Source organism: Epinephelus fuscoguttatus, linkage group LG11 (assembly GCF_011397635.1).
Source record: "Epinephelus fuscoguttatus linkage group LG11, E.fuscoguttatus.final_Chr_v1".
Lineage (NCBI taxonomy): Eukaryota > Metazoa > Chordata > Actinopteri > Perciformes > Serranidae > Epinephelus > Epinephelus fuscoguttatus.
Window position 1 is genome coordinate 39,736,602 of NC_064762.1, and position 15,650 is coordinate 39,752,251.

At 38.3% G+C, this 15,650-nt stretch overlaps 1 protein-coding gene across 1 annotated transcript in view; it reads left to right on the top strand.

The window, feature by feature from the left end:
• Positions 1–15,650, top strand: part of adgrf8 (adhesion G protein-coupled receptor F8) — a 122,970-nt gene that overhangs the window by 78,567 nt on the left and 28,753 nt on the right. The window lies entirely within an intron of this gene.

The window sequence follows — 15,650 nt, forward strand, 5'->3', positions numbered from 1 at the left end:
AAAGATAAAGATAGCCTAAATAATTATACAGTTAATGCGTTTCCCCGTTTGCTTATGGGTACAGGGAAACATGTATGAAACACAGAGTTTACATAGTTTAGTTTATTTAAAGGGCCAGTGTGTAATATTTGGCATGGTTTATTGTCAAATCTGAATCTGAATATTCTACCCATTAATATGTTTATACAAGTGTATAATCGCTATAAAATAAAATTTGTTTGTTTTTTGTAGCCTTATAATTATGCTTTTAAATATATATATATATATATATATATATATATATATATATATATATATAGCAAGGGCCTTGCTTTAGAGAGGTCGCCATCTTGCGCCGCCATGTATGTACAGCAGACCGAGTGGACAATCCAGCCAGCCAGAGAACGCGTTTCGCGTGTATAAATGAACCAACGAAGACAGACACAGCATGCTTGTAGGCTGCTGTAACGTTAGGTTTACAGAGGAAATAATGGGATGTGACTTAATGGGGTGAAAATATCGTTAGTGAAAGAGTTGGGCCCGGAGTTTCGACTGACACAGAACCGGCACGCTGCTGGTTCCCGAACCTAATTATTAGGCTACTTACAATGGCATGAAAGACAATCTGATATTCTGTTTGTTGTTGGTTATTTCCTTAAAAACTACGACTTTATTCTTGTAATATTATGACTTTAATCTCGTTAAATTATGACTTTAATCTCATAATATTTCAACTTTATTCTCGTAATATTATGACTTTTTCTCAGTTATGACTTCATTCTCGAAATATTACGAGTTTTTTTTCTCGTAATATCTCGACTTTATTCTTGACATCTCTCTTTTTTTTTTAATGTGGCCCTAATACTCCGTCGTATATAAGGAAATTAAACCATACGTTTTGGGAAATTACATCAGTGACGAGTTATACTCTAACTCCCGGGGAAGTGTGTGCCCAGTGACTGCGTCGTTATACACTAACTCCTGGGAAAGTATGTGGTAAGTGACCGGGAGGAATTATGCTCTAACTCCCGGGAAAGTACATTTAAGTTCCCGGGAATTATACGCTAACTCCCGGGAAAGTGGGCGAGAGATACACTCTAAAACGCGGGCTGACTTATGAAGTGTTACCGTTATTTGCATTATAAAAACCCAAACGGCCTGTCAGACAGTCGTGGCGGTTGATTGTTTCCTCATTCATTCCAAAAATGTTCACACGAGGGTGAAACATAGGTTCTCTGCATCTTTCATCGTTTCGATGTCTCCTTCTTGCAACAATAACCGCAACCATGTGTGCGAAATTTCACATACAGACCGTTTGTACCTCCCTTTGACACGTGTTAAATGTAGACACAGTTTCTATGAGCAAAATTGCTTTCAGGTTTGATAAATTAATATATTTACATTTTCTCCTCCCAGCATAAACACGTATTGCATATTCATTGTGGCAAATGTACTAACTGGATGCAGACGCGCTATTTTGCACCTTTGAAAGACGCAACCTTTAGTGCGCACTGTTAGTAAATCAGTTTGTACATTTTTTTGCGTGTGCAATGAGTTTGCACACGTTTTTATACACGCAAACCTTTAGTAGATCCGGCCCAAAGTCGGTACTACACTGCAAATTGACATTTCTTTTTCTTCAACAACAAACGCACATGGTTAGGTTTAGGAAAAAAGAACAGGGTTTGGCTGGCTGTGTTTGTTGGATCCATCCACCACCCCTATTGCCCACCCATCCCACTTGGACATTCACCGTCATAACTCTCGTCCTTGTCCCACCGTGTTTCCCCCTACCTAATCTGTTTATGGGATCTCAGTCTGACACCTGTTACATTTTCCCTGTTTTGCTGAATTTAACTTTTTCACTTTCATCTAGCTTTAAAATGATTTTGCTATATTTTACACTTTGGTTCTTGGTTTTCACTCAGGTTTAAGGATGTGATTATTACAAAATATGCATAAAAAAAACTGATAGATCAGCCTGAAACACATTATATAGGAATATGTAAACTTGTGAGTAGTTTAGTTTGAGTATCATTCTTTAAAATGTCTTAGACAGGCCAACACACAAACTCACTGTAACTCCTTGTGCACCAGCATATATCACTGTCAGCGCAGCATATCATCATAATTATGTTTTTTTTCCGGGGATATAACAACTTCATCAGCCTCCTTCAGACTTTGCTCCTGAACATAAACATCTGCCCTTTCAGCTGCCATACAGTGCTGTGTTCTGCTGTCTCTGGAGATGGCATCATTTGCAAGACCACAAGAGGGTGCTGTTAGATCTCTAATGAAAACAGTTTGCTGTAGGCATATTGTGACTTGAGGTAACATTTTGATAAATGTAACAGTAAGGTGCAAGGTTATAATAATACACCAATATTTATGTCGCATACAATTTATATGTGAAGATTCAGGCTTGTTGTCTTAGTTTGCATTTAGAGTTTTCATTTAGATGCAGCTGTAAATCTACCTAATGTACAGTGAGACAGATAAACTACAGGCCACAAGAGGCTGACTGATGCTCAGAGCTCAAGTACTGAATGAGTAAATAGAAATCCTTACCTCCTCTGTAAAACTGTTTTTTTCTGAATTGGAGTCTCTTTTAGGTCCAGTGTGTAGGATTTAGGGGGATATACTGGCAGACATGGAAAATAATATAATAAATATGTTTTCTTTAGTGTATAATCACCAGAAAATAAGAATTGTTGAATTAACCATTTATACCTACACAGGGAACAGGTCCTCGTCCATGGAGATCACTGTGTTGCACCACCATGTTTTTACAGTAGCCCATAGCGGACAAGCCAAGCACTGGCCCTAGCAATGCATTCTCATCCTAACTTGGTTTGGCAATGGTGTAAGGTATTTATGATAGGCCCAAGTGCACACTGTAAGGCGCCCTAGTCACTATAGGTATGAAGCACACACACACACACACACACACACACACACACACACACACACACACAAATGGAGTTTTAGGCATACATATATGTTACCAACAATGTGTCTTAGTGCCGCTTTAATGTTATATCCACTTGCAGGTGTACCCAGCTTGATCAGTCTTGAGAGACTTTGCATCTCAAACTAGCTGCTGTAAATCGTATCATCTCCTTGCATGATTAAAAGGATAGTGCACCCCAAAATGAAAATTCAGCCATTATCTACTCACCCATATGCCGAGGGAGGCTCAGGTGAAGTTTTAGAGTCCTCATATCCGATCCCAAGGGAGAGGGGTAGCAACACAACTCCACCTAATGGAGGCTGATGGCGCCCCAGATTAAAACGTCCAAAAACACATAACTGAAACCACAGAATATCTCCATACTGCTTGTCCGTAGTGATCCAAGTGTCCTGAAGCCCTGACATAAAAAGTTGTTTTTACACATGAGTGAAGTCTACAGAGAGGCAGTTAGAGCTGCAGGCTACAATGAGGCTAAAAACAGAGTTTTAATGACGTTTTTCCAAACAACTTTTTATGTCGGGGCTTCAGGACACTTGAATGCGCTGTCTTGATGACAAATGCTTTTGTTTCATAACTCAGCTGAGTGCATTAATTTAGTCCACTTATTCACAAACTTTAAAACTTTAAGGTGTGTTCAACCTCTTTTGTAGAAATTAGATTCCAGCCACACCTAACTGCATTGTTAATTACTACTTACTCCCATTAATTTGGCAGCTGTCCAAAGGCTTTTTCAGTAAAAGTGCCATGCCTAAAACCATAGCTGTTCCTTTCTCAAATGCTTTTGGATTGACTGTAATAAAGAGAATCATATATCCGGTAAATTGTCAAGGATGTCTAATTGAAAAAATCTACCTGAAAACATTTCAGTCTGACTTTACATCACATCCTGTGATGTAAGCAGCAGATCTGACACACTGAAGTGTATCTGTGCTTTTCCTTAGTGCTGCTTTTGACACACCTGACAACAACATGCGAATAAATAAGATATGATTTGGACCCTCACACTGTTCTAAACTGATGTCATTCATATAACACTCAAGGAAAATTTGTAAATGTAAGACTTTGACTAAATGTGTTTATGAGAGTATATGATAAGCAAATAAACCTTGCAGAGTTACATATGTCTTTATTGGCACATCCCTTTTACTGAAAACATAATCAGTACAAAAAAGAGAATTAACCATTTCAAAGGGGTTCCAGCCCAAACCACAACCACCTGACAGACACACGAGGCTCTGACGTACATTTGTAGACAAAAGAAAGACATTGCATTCACAATGCTCCAATCAACCAAGTATCTAGACTTGTGCCAAGAATCCAGTCACTTAATTTGCCAGACAGGTGTGTGACTCAGTATTCCAGGAAGTTGACTGATGGCCTTTTGAGCATGTTTGAATACTGGTGTCTGTATCAGGAGGCATACAGTAAAATGATCATCCACTCCTGACAACAGCCCATTTTGGAAGCTGGAAGACAATGAGAGGTAAACAAATATATTATTCATTTTAAAACTTCACTTTTATCTTATACAGGTGGCTGATTACCTAGTATGCTTTCATGCAATCTTAAAGCATACTAAGTATGAAGTTCCTGAAAGCCATTCTTGAGTAACCTACAGATATCTTAAAGGTAAAGACTGTCACCTTTTAGTATAGTCCTTAAGTAAAAGTCTTAGATATTTACTGTACTTAAGTATCAAAAGTAATTTATGGTATTAAATGTAGTTAAGTATTGACAGTAAAAATAGATGTAAATGCTGTTAATAAAGAAGTTTATTTCTTCGTAAGATGTACACCACCCCCAGTGTTGGGCAAGTTACTCTCAAAATGTAATATATTATATATTACTAGTTACCTTTGTTTGAAAATCAATTTACTTTTGTGTTACACTGACCAAAATGAGCTCAGAAGAATGTACGTTCATTTTAGATGGATGAGGGTCATACAGTATTGTTTCACAGCAGATAATCAAAGCACAGAAACAAAAAAAAAATTAACAGGAGGCCAGCTCCGTACCCCCGCTGCTTTAGGACGCCTTAGGGCACAGAAGCAGAATGGGGTACATTGAAGATGCTGCTGGTGTATTAATGGAAACATACTGAACATAATAAATACATATTATAAATACAGGTAATATAACGTGTTACCTAGTAACACGTTATAAGTATAGGTTATAAGTAGTGTTATAAGTAAGTAGTAAGTAAGTAAAGAGTTTTTTTTCACAACTTTAAAGGATTTAAAGAACAAAATCCAGTTTTTCTTCCCTACCACTCCATCATTCATTCATCTGTTTTTACTTGGGAAATATAGTAAAAGTAAAGTAGAAGTAAAAGTTGGCAGAAGTACATAAATTCAATTAAAGATATTCCAAAAACTTACTTAAGTACTGTAACAAAGTGTTATTACTTATTAAATTACAACACTGACTGTAGAGACAGCAAAGATTTGATGTAGCTTGGATAGTCTTTACTACATTTAAAACCAAAGCCATTTTACTATTTAACAAATGAAAGCATGTGATTCCTTTCCTGAATGTAAAGGGAATAATTGGAACGCATTGATTTTTATATTTTCTTAATAAACACTAGATGTAGATTTTATAGGAGGAGCTTGAGCACAGTTTACATAAAATGCAGCAATGGGATTGCCTCTTGCCATTATGTTGTGATACTTCAGTGTGATATAAAAACAAGTTGTTGCTTTGGTCATATAAGTCTGTAGGAAAATATTTTTTTTGGGAGCTGCAGGGAATCATGTGACGGACCCTGAAAATTGCAGTACCACTGATTGGCCTCTACAAAAATTGGCTTCAAAGCCCACTACTCTTTCTGGGGGCCTAGTCCGCTTGGCTCTGTTGTCAGGCTTTAGAAAATCTAGCCTGTGATGGAAGACTTTGGGCAATGACAGGTCATTTCAGAGAGACCAGTTGTCAGTCATGTCAGTCACTGCTTATGGACTGCAGTGGAACTGTCAAACTGGACAGTACTGATGAAATATGAATCAAGATTAAAGTTACCCACTTTAATGAGAAAACTTTTTTGTTTTCATCAGCAACCCTTTTTTCCATGATGAAAGCTAAAAATAGATCTTGCCAATAAAAACTAAGACAAAATCTACGTTTCATTTTTGTTGAGGAGACGAGAGGTGACAAAAATGTTAGTGGTAGACTATCGGACACTGAGAGCCGAGAATGGCCGTGCTTGTAATTATGTTCAAATACCGCATGAGTGACAGGCTGATAAACTCCAGTAAACAGTCTGCACCAGGTTGTTTTGGTAGCCAGCAAAAACATTCCAGAGCAGTTTCAGTTGTAAATGCGACTTTGATTCATTCATCTTCTAATCGCTTCATCCTCTTGAGGGTCGCGGGGGGGCTGGAGCCTATCCCAGCTGACATCGGGCAAGAGGCAGGATACACCCTGGACAGGTCGCCAGACTATCGCAGGGCTGACACATAGAGACAAACAACCATTCACGCTCACATTCACACCTATGGACAATTTAGAGTTATCAATTAACCTAGTCCCCAATCTGCATGTCTTTGGACTGTGGGAGGAAGCCGGAGTGCCCGGAGAGAACCCACGCTGACACGGGGAGAACATGCAAACTCCTTCGAACCGGGATCGAACCGGCAACCCTCTTGCTGTGAGGCGAGAGTGCTAACCACCACACCACCGTGCCGCCCTTGTAAATGCAACTTGTGAGCTGTAATTCAGCAGTAAATAATCAGTGTCTGACTTTGGATGGTGGAGCTGCTGAATAGCTTTGTCAAATGAGTTAGTTGCAGCAGCCTGAACTCAGATCAGTTGAAAGTGTAGTTTTAATCACCAACTGGGTATATTTGTACTGTTTCTCCATGTTTATACTGGGTCTCGTGTGCTATTCATGAATTTTGTTTTTATGTTACTAATGTAACAACAACCTGCTTAGGGACGACAGATGGAAATTAACCGTGGGCTACAATCTGGCATATTTACATGTACTACTGTACTGTGTTTATTAATATGTACTGTCCCTACCTTAAATAAATAAATTGTAAGTGTAAATTGTAATTGTAACTCTGTGAGAGGACACAAGTTTAAAACTCCAGACTAAGATGTTGCAGATTAAGAAAGAATTCAGAAGTTAATTACTTTATTTTTCTGCTTCCTAACAGTGAGATGGATAAGTCTAAGTTTAGAGTGAACCTGGGTACAAATCCCAGTTGTCTCAGATTAGTTATTTGTGGCTTCAAAGTTTTTGAGAGCAAATATAGAGACATGTTGAGCTTTTCAAATGATGATCAGTAAGTAAGTGCTGGTAGATCACCCCTTAAACCTGTCCAGTACTGCTGGAGAGATGACAGTTTGTGTGTATGAATTATTTGTAGTTATAGAAAAAAAATGTAATGAAATGAAATTCTTATACAATCTGTCAACTTCATTCTAATTTCTGATACATGAATTAGCCTAACTGGATTAGTTTAAAGATTAAAAATAAAACTAAGACTAATTCTAAAATAGATGACAAAATGAACACTGTAAATGCTTCACTTAAGAAACGTCACTGCACAACAACCATCCATAAATTACATAATGTTACATTTCAACAATGGGATATAGGTACGTAAGTTACATGTTACGTTAAAATAACACTGACTTTTGGTTTCATATGTGTCAAAAACTGCGACCTCTAGGGTGAAGGGCCTCCACTGTTTTGTCTGGTCATGTGGCACCAATTTCAAATGTCTTTGCGTCTTTCTACTACATGGACAGCCCAGTTTTGTAAAACACCATCTTTTCAGTTGTGAAATACTTCTTAATTGTATTTGTTGGCATTTTGATCCATTCGTCTCTTAATGTCACAAAGTCAGTCATAAAGAACTGATTGTTGGGGTGAAACTGAATGTGTAATGTGTATTTCTTATTGACACTGGTGTCAGAGCTGGCTCAACTCTCTGACAAACAAACGCAAGAGGGAATGTAACTGCAAGGGATATTTATTTAACAAACGTAGTCAACAGAAACTAAGGCTAACAAAATACAACAATCTATATCTGTAATGTGGAATGTCAGCAGTGACTGCGTGTGCATGGCTGTGTGTGTGTGTTGGATGCAAGCTAAAATGAAAAGGGACAACAGGTGAGCTGCAGGGTCAAGCCGGGAAAGGGAAGCCAAGAGGGAGACCGGGCGGATTCCACAAGTGTTCATAGCCGCAGCCCCTCCCACTAAGGCACACACCGGAAGCCCATGATCAATCATGCTCTGAAACAGAAAGGAGAGAGGGCAAGCAAGACACCACATATGCACACATACAGATCCACACAACCCCACCCCACTTGGGGTTGTCACACTGGAGATCTGGAATCCTGGTCCTGTCTCGTACTAGAACCTGTGTTGACACAAAAAATTTGATTCCTGCAGTTTTTCAACCAAGTTGTTCTAGTCACCTAAACATTTCCAACACTTCCACTGTTTTGAGCAAATTTGTAGGAACAAACACCTGAAACGTAAAAAAAAAAAAAAAAAAAAAAAAATTATGTATCCCCCAAAACATCCCAGATACTGTGTATAATTAGTTGCCTATGAACTTCATTCTAAAGAGAAAAGACTGTATAATCCTTTGGAGAGAGGTTACTTCTTCTATATGATATATGCATGATTTGCGTGAATGATCCCTGTATTTTCTTTTTTCATGGTATCAAAAGTCAAGAAAATTGACTGGATAAAAATTTGGGAGTTTATAGCTCTGTTGGAGCTTGTTGCTTGTTACTAAATAGTCTAAATAATGTATGTTGACTGATATCTGAGGGTTAAAGTACTGCCTTGGAGGTTTGATCTAAAACTCAATTTAACCCTGGATTACAGGTGACACCAGGAAACTAGATTCAAACAAGTCAACAAGCTAATTTGGTTTTTAAAAAAACAAACAAACACACACACACACACACAAAAAAACATCTTTGAGTAAAGCTTTTGTTCATATGCAGTGATGCTTAACAGTGAAGATATGCCAATGAGATGGCAGCATGCCGTCATACTTACGGAACCATCACAAGTTTCACTTACCGGAAAGGTTGGCCTGCTACATTTTTGGAATTGTTGGCTTCCTGGGAACATTCTGAAGGAAGTTTATCTGTGTTGTTAGATAATTTCAATTTTATGCTAGATAATATGGTTGCTATACAGAGTTCCTGCTCTGGTTAATCGACAGACATGATTTTCTTTTTTTCACTGTTGTTATTGTAGTTGTTATGTCATTTCAACAGACTTATTTCTTGATATTCAACTTTTTCTTCTTTTTACTATTTTCATTGCTGCCTGTAATTCCTGCTAGACATTGTCTCTTGTTATTTGGTTCTATGGACTTTTTTCATCATTGTATTGCAATTGCTCTTATATATAGCTATGTATCCCTCTAGCCTGTTGAATATGAACTTAGGGCATTAGAACGCTTAATGCTAGTCAACTGTCCCTGAATAAACAATGGTTTGATGATAATGATAATGATAATTGGTTATATGCAAATATTAAATCAACTTGATGCTTTGAAGGCACAACAATTTCATTGCCAATAAATATTAAGGTAGAATATTACGTAACTTAAATTTTATTTGCCAATTTAAAAACTTTGCGGAAAAAAAACCTCACCTACTTCAGGTTTTCTCTCTGAATAAAGATACAGATCGTTTTGTGCACCTGTGAATACATGTATGCTAGAGGTGGACATCGCCTCCAGTAGGAGGACCCAGGATACAATATTATCATGATACTCAGGTCATGATATGATATTATTGCAATATTGTGATACGCTGAGTATTGGGATATAATATATTACAGGATATTGTGATTTATTAGCCATTTTCCTAATATCTTAAAATTATTTCCCATAAGGAAAACTTTGTTAGCATCAGTTTTACCTCATGATATAATGTTTTCAGTCTTTTCATTTGAATTTAATCATCTGTATTGCAGCAAAATGTGATCCAAAGCAGACAGACTGACCAACACCATCATAAAACCTGTCAGAAATGCTGCATACATCTGACAAACTGAACTGTTGGCAAATTTAACACCCTCTGCTAGGCCAGATTAAGTGTGTGAGCTAAACACTTCACACGCAGGTGTCCCGCTAACTGGATAGCAACACCCATGTTAGAGGTGTTGTCTGTTACAGCAACAAGGTTTCTGTTGGCAATCCCCCATTCTTGTGTTGCGTTTTGCAGGAGGTCTGCAATGTTTGCTCCAGTGTGACTTTGTATTAAATCGTATGTAGCAGTCACCAGTTCTCTGTCTCTGGATGGTGGAGTGGAAAGTGAGCCCTCATGATCGTAGTTTTCCCAAAGTGTTTTATTCTCATATGACACTGCTTGCAAATCAAGGGTCATATCCAAGTCCTCCTTTCCTTCCGTGTTAAAAAATCCAAAATAAATCCAGGCATTTCATTTTATTATTATTGGTTTTTTTTTTTTTTTTTGCAATTCTGATTTCCTTGTCCGCTGCCTCCATTTTTGTTTTGATGAACTTCCTGCCAAATGCTGCTGACTGAGACTTCTGCTGACCTCACTAGGAAAAAAAACATCAGCATCATCTAGTGGGTCAAAGAAGCGATTGATTTTATTATTCTCATTCCAAAAATAGTATGCAACTTGGCCTCCATGCATCAGTACAATGTCACCATGCAAAATACAGCAGTACCATGCTGTATTAGCTGATTTTTTCCCCCACCTCCAAGGTATGCATGTCTTGTGATTGATTTAGTAATAATTTGTGTTGCTTGTATTCTCTCTCTAGTTGGGATGGCGTTTCTAAAAGCACTGGGATACATGGTTGTTCTTCTAGTTATACACTCCACTCTGAAGAATTCAGGATACAGAGAATCTCTGAATGTATTCTTTGAGGTAAGAGTCATAATTAATATGACCTAACACACAAGGTTATGGTGCTCTACCATGAAATACTGCAACTGGTGTGATTTGACTACCTCATTAAACATATGAGATATATCACTGTAGTATGTTTAGTTAAAAATTGACATTAGCTACAGTTACTGTTATATGTAGACAAAGAGAAGTACAATTCAACTAATCATTTGAAAAATTGATTATTCCAGGAACTAATGGGTTCAACTCACACTCAAGCCAGAGTAAAAAGAATGGGTGAGTCACATGGTTAACCTTGGGAGCAGACCAATCTGCAAGCTCGTAATTGGTCTGGCGATGCCAGGCTCTCACATTTTGATAGTATCAACAGACTTTACAGTGGCTTGAAATCGTTTGGGCACCCCTGGTCAAAATGTATTTTACTGTGAATAGTTGAATAAGTAGAAGATGAACTGATGTCCAAAAGGCATGGAGTTTTTATATAATTATATTTGTTTTGTACAATTTTCAAGTGGAAAAAAAGAAAGGAGCCCCAAGCAAAAGATTGGGAACCTCAAGACATTTGAGCTCTCAGACAACTTTTACCAGTGTCTCAGACCATAATTAGCTTGTTAGGGCTCTGGCTTGTTCACAGTTATCATTAGGACAGACCAGGTAATGCAAATTTCAAAGCTTTATCAATACTCTGACTCCTGAAACCTTGTACCAATGGGCTCCTCTAAACAGCTGCCTAGCGCTCTGCATACTAAAATAATTGATGCCCACAAAGCAGGACATAGAATTGCAGTTAAGAGGAACTGTGGACGTCAAGCTGAGGTCTGGAAGACCAGAAAATCTTTGTGAGAGGGCCACACACAGGATTGCTAGAAAGAAATCAAAACTCCTGTTTGACTGCAAAAGACCTGCAGGAAGATTTATCGGACTCTGGAGTGGTGGTGTACTGTTCTACTGTGCAGAGACACCTGTACAAATATGACCTTCAGAAGAAAACCTCTCCTCTGTCCTCACCACAAAATCCAGCACCAGACATTTGCAAAGGAACATCTAAACAGGCCTGACTCAGGGGCGGAAATCCCGGGGGGGGGGCATGACTCCCCCTTCAGTAAAGCTGTACCCCCTTAGAATAATTTGAGACACAATTAATAATTTTTGAACAATTCAGTAGTATTTATTGAAAGCACAATGTAAGCGGTGCTCATTACAATCACACAATAATGTGCTATTTAAATCTTAAAAGATTTAGTCCCCCCCTCCCATTCCTAGTAGTGGTATATCCCACACTCTTTCCAACGGGCGGGGCTGCTTGGCAGCAGTAGCAGCACGTGGCTCTACCCGCTGCCCACATCACGCATCGCAGGGTAAGATGTACACTCACACAGACATAGTTTAACTTACACAAGTTACAACACATCCCATTTACTGTTACAACAAGCCCCAGGCCCAGGCTGATAATATAAACTGTCTGCAACATTTCTCCTGCATTGTTCAAAAGCCTACTCAATTACGAGTGCTGCTAAGCTAAAAGCTAATGATTAAGCTCAGAGTTTAGTGATAGAGAGGACAGGACAAGAGCAGTCAGTGGCAGAGCGGCTCGTAGCTAATGGGTACCTGTCTGTAGGCTCTCCACCTATCAGTGAGACAAACATGAAAGACGTGCAAACGAGGAGCAGTCATTACGCGCAACTATTACGCACTGTTGTGACGGAGCGTAGCTAATGGGTACCTGTCTGTAGGGTCTCCTCCTGTCAGTGAGACAAACATGAAAGACGTGCAAACGAGGAGCAGTCATTACGCGCAACTATTACGCACTGTTGTGACGGAGCGTAGCTAATGGGTACCTGTCTGTAGGCTCTCCTCCTGTCAGTGAGACAAACATGAAAGACGTACGTACAGTTTAACCGAGGAGCGGTCATTACGAACGAACATTACGAACAGTTGTGAGGTGCGCAGCTGCAGATCTGACAGCACACTGTTTATAAAACAGTTTACCAGTTTAATTGCAGGAAATATTTAGTTTTCGTTTTAGTTTAGTTAGTATAGACATTCACTCTGCCTGTTGGAGAGATAGAGAGAAGATTAAAGCGTCAAATTGCGGGAAAAGATGCTGTATAAAAGACAGGCTACAACTTTTTTCCTTGTTCCCCCCTGGAATTATTCTCTAAAATTTTACTGTTTATTGTCCCCCCCAACTATGATATGGGATTTTCACCCCTGGGCCTGATGCATTTAGAAACAAGTCCTGTCGACTGCTAAAATTAAAATTGAAATGTTTGGACACGATGTGGGCAAATGTATGTTTGGGGAAAAAAGGGCACAGAATTTAATGAAAAGAAAACCTGTCCAGCTGTTAAAAACAGGGGTGGATTGATCATGCCTTGGGCTTGTGTTGCAGCCAGTGACACGGGGAACATTTCACAGGTAGAAGGAAGAATGGATTCAGTTAGATTCCAGCAAATTCTGGAAGCAAACATCACACCATCTGTTAAAAAGCTGAAGATGAAGTTGATGATAGCTTCTACAACAGGACAATGATCCTAAACACATCTTGAAGTCCCCAGACCGAAACATCATCATTAAAATTTTGTAGGAAGAATGGGTGAAAATCCCCCAAACAAGAATTGGTTGGTTACAAAAACTGTTTAGAAGCTGTGACACCTGCCAAGAGAGGTGCTACTAAGTTTCCTTTTTTGTTATTTTACAACTGTAAAAGATTGACATATAAAAGAAATCTTGCTTAAAATACTGAAGAAGTGTTTCACCTTTAACTTCATGCCTTTTGAAGATCAGTTCATCTTCTACTTACCGAATTACTCACAGTAAAATGAAATTTTAACCAGGGATGCCCAAACTTTTGCATGCCACTGTATCACTCTAAAATGTGTCTTTTTCTGTTCGCTGAAGTAGGACCTGTCACTTCCATATCTGATTATGTCTGTTTCATGTCTTCTCAGCTTCCATAAGTTCCTCTGATTATGTACTCCAAGTTGTTATCAACATCTCTGATGTGGAGCATCTCCAAACAATGTTGGGCCAACTCAGTTATCCATTACTAATCAACAGCACTCCTGAGGTGCAAATTACTGGCATTAATACCACCACAGGTACAACCTCCTTCATTTTGCTGCCCTGTTGTTTTGCCAAATTCAAATCTATTTTAATTGAACTGGTTTAAATGTAATGAATAAACCCTTCATGTTTTGTGCTGCTGTTTCTTCACACAGTGTGCTCACCAAATATGACTGCATACCAGTGCAGATGTGAGGAAAACTATGTCTGGTCATTAAACAACTGCAATGATCATGATGCCTGTGATGCCATCATTGATGATACATGTGGATGCATTAATGCCCTTCCAACTGATGACCAGTACTGTCAGCTCAACACAAGACAAACAGGTAGGCCTCGGAGATTTTTGCAGCTCAACCACAAGAGACAATTGCTCACTCTATAACAAATGTCATCACCCACTGAGATGTGTATCATCTGAAAAAAACATGGTGATTCTGTACAATTTACAGATACTTAAGTACTTTATGATACATTATATTTCTGCTTCATGAAAGTGTACTTTTTTACTCCACTACATCCGTTCTACAGCTATAGTTACTTGCTGATTCTGATTTTACATACAAAACATATGATGTATGTTTGAAGAATTTGATGTGTTGTTGTAGCTGGACATTAAATGCTGCTCACAAACTAAACCTGGTAGTGCAATCTAATAATCAAAAACACATAATCCTCTGAAAAGGCCCAGTCTACAAAAAGGAATTGCAATACTTGAATGAATACATACACCATTATTAGCTGATTTACTGCTTGAATTTTAAATAGTGGACCTTTTTTACAATGGAGTAGTTTTTACAGTGTAGTACTTCTATTTTATTCCTCCACTGATGCTGTTCATTCATTGTTTGTAATCCTGCTGCACTGAGGGTAAAGGAGGCTAAACTATGTACTATCTAATTTAAATCCTAATTTAATTCCTGATTTAGTGAGTCAGCTAAAATGATTAAAATGATTACTAATGATTAGAAATTTGTTAGTAGCATGGGCAGATTATGAGACTATGGGCCCCTGGGCACAGAAATGCAAAGGGCCCCACAACCTCTCCAACAAAGGAGCAAGACAAAGGGACTGTGGTGATTTTACATCTTGTAGTCGTTATTCATTGTTTTGTGGTTTTGTGTGTCTTAGGAGTCATTTTGTGTGTCTTTGTGGCTGTTTTTTGTCTTTTATATAATTTGGGCCTCTTGGTGATAATCTTGTGTCTTACTGAGGTAAATTTGTGTCTGAGGTATTTTTTTCTTTTTTTGTGTCTCTTTGTGGTTGTTTGTGTGGGGTTTTTTTCAGTCATTTAGGTCTCTAAGATTCCCTCTCTCACTGAGGAAAATTTGTGTCTCTTTTAGGTAATATCTTTTTAGATGTTTGGGTTTCTTTGAGATCATTTTGTGTCTCTTTTGGTGGTTGTTTTGAACATTATTGAGGTTCGTTTCTCATTGAGGTATATTTCTGTCTCTTTTAGGTAATTGTGTGTCTTTGTTGTCATTTTGTGTCACCTTGTGGTTGTTTGGTGTCTTTCTGTAGTCATTTTTGTGATTCAACCAGGTAATGTTGTCCCTTATTGAGATAATTTGGTATCTGGTGTAATTTTGTGTCTTATTAAGATTATTTGGTATTTCTTTGAGGTAATTTGGCATCTGTTTTAGTCATTTTGTGTGGCAGGAGTCATTCTATGTCTCCTTGTTGTTGTTCTGTGTGGTTTTTTGTTGTCTGGGTCTCTTTATGGTAAGTTTGTCATACTGAGGTAATTTTGTGCTTTGTTTGTCGTTTTGTGGTTC